Source organism: Botryllus schlosseri, chromosome 3 (genome assembly GCF_051294905.1).
Source record: "Botryllus schlosseri isolate E-star chromosome 3, Bs_hap1, whole genome shotgun sequence".
In the NCBI taxonomy this organism is placed as follows: Eukaryota; Metazoa; Chordata; class Ascidiacea; order Stolidobranchia; family Styelidae; genus Botryllus; species Botryllus schlosseri.
Window position 1 is genome coordinate 17,432,556 of NC_137238.1, and position 2,553 is coordinate 17,435,108.

Here is a 2,553-nt window from a genome sequence, read left to right on the forward strand (position 1 = left end):
TTTAATAACTTTGTTAGCAAGCTAATGGACAGGTATAACTAAAAAACACCATGCGAGCAGGTCTTTCGGAAGTAGTACTGGAAAATGACCTTATTTTTCTAGTCAACACAACAGGATTTTCAGTAGAAATTGTAGAATCGGCACTTGTGCATGGTGTTCCGCAACTTGTACTTTCTAAAAGAAATAGATGGCAAAGACCGTAAATATACGTGTAATTTGCGTCTATCTATCTGGTGCCATGGAGGAGCACTATAGCCTATGACGACAGCGGGTTGCAAATGATCGCATGATCGAAGCTTCATATGATTCATATTTCCGACTGTTGATCACAGGCATTATGGATATTTTTTCCGGTGATCTTCCTGCATTTTAGATAAACAATCCACCTAATATTAGCCATTTGGGATTACGTCAATTTTAATTTTGCAAATCTGAAACATGTTGCTAACAGATTGCAGCACTATTCCACCACCTTAGAACCAATTCAACTCTAGCTTGGTATATAATGACAAAAAAACCAAGGCCTTGTCTTGCGATTATTCACTTTATTAATTCTCAAGCGGTTTCCTACTATATATATACAACCTTATTTTATTCCTCTAACACAGGGCTGGCCAACCTTTTCAGCCAAAGGGCCACATTCGATTGACGAGCTGTTACGCGGGCCACTCGCCGCGCGAAGCGCGAAAATGTTTTGAAGTTCACAGGTCAATAATATTGTCACCCGACTATATTGCGGGCCTGCTGCATATCGCTGGGCTCTATTTGCAAGGACTGGGCTATTGGCGTCTGGACACATCGATATCGAAAGTTTCGACCAACATGCGTCGATCAATTTGCGCCTAGGTTTCATAGTCGACGGTCTTTCGGCGAGTGCAAACGCAAAGTCGCATATGTTGAACGACACTCTGTCTCGTTATCGCGAATACAGTTCGATTCAATCTGATGCATTAGGCGTTCTTTCATTTTCACATAGGGGCAACATTATTAAAAGCAAGAAATCGAGTGACAACATGTTGCGCGATGCGTGCAGAAAATTTTTACTTTTGATAAATCAATCGTAAATTATTCTGCTTTATTGTAGTCTACGAATATCTACCAATATGTGACTGGCTCATGAATTTGTCAATGCGTCGGAACTGATATTTTAGTCATCTCATCTAAAGTGTTGCGGCCACACTAATCGAATATTTGGTTGGCCTCATAAGTTCACAATCTGTGCAATCCATTTTTGATAACATTAGAAATTTCGGAAATTACCTCGCGAGCCACTCAAAACCTTCTCGCGGGCCACATGTGGCCCGCGGGCCACGGGTTGGCCGGCCCTGCTCTAACATATCCGTACAATAAATCACTTTATTCCATCAATTTTAATGATACACAGTGATTGACTCCTGGCTCAAAATCACTTATGGACCGGGAATTGACTATATAATCCCAATTCAAGCTTTATTAATTGCGATTTCAAAAGTAAGGCCCTCGGTCGATTTCCAGTTTTGTCGTCACGTTTAGTAGTGAACTAAATATCGACATTCCATCCATATCAATTCACCCCTTAGACTGGATATACATAAAATTTGAGAGTTACATAGACTCTTATTACGTTTATCGCAATCCTATTCGGGCGTTTGTCCTATCGTATGACAATACATAGACGGCCAGCACTCTCCTCCCACTTTTTTAAAAGGGTCAGCTATGTTATATAATTCCCTAATAAATTTGTTTAATTGTGAAATTTGGGTTAGGCCTATTGGCCTCACCGCTGCATTCAGTTAATGGCGTCTTATGGGCCGCCGTGGCAAGTTTCAATTCCAACGAAAGCTTGACGGTATGAACAGCAATCCATAATCTATACCGCTATCGCCAACATATATGTGTCTTCCTTATTTTTAAAGGCATGCATGTTGCTATATTGGTATATTACGGTTGTTCAATTATTGCAGTAAAGCATACAAGCACTTACAGTTCAAACATTCAATTAAGCCATACACTTTTCAATTACCGTGCCTCATCCAATCTAATCTTTGGAGTGCAATATATGTTAATCAGAAAATACAATGCATCACAGGCTATAGTTACAATAAAATATGTATTTCACTATATACGGCCAAATATACGATTCATAAGTGTTTATAATGTGCGAATAATGATACAGGAAGAGTGGCCACTATTGCTTGACACAAATATATATCATGCATCAGGCATCAAATCTTCATTCCGACACATAATAAAAGGGTCATGTAAAAATACCATAAAACAGAGCTAACTCGGTTCTCAAGCGTTATGTTATTTCGATATCTCATATCAACGTGGATTTTTTCTAACAAAATGACATTCGAACTTTAATGCAATGCGTCAAGTCTGCTGATATACCTATATACTTTTGACAAATATCATTTTTGGTAATATTTGGATACTCGATCGTTATCCGTAATGAGCTCCTAGTTCTATAAGGACATATTTGAGTCATTTCCAAGATATTTTCTGTTTCAAATCTTCCGCTTATTACGGCCTTCTGCACTACTAAACAACATCTTTAGAATTAATACCACT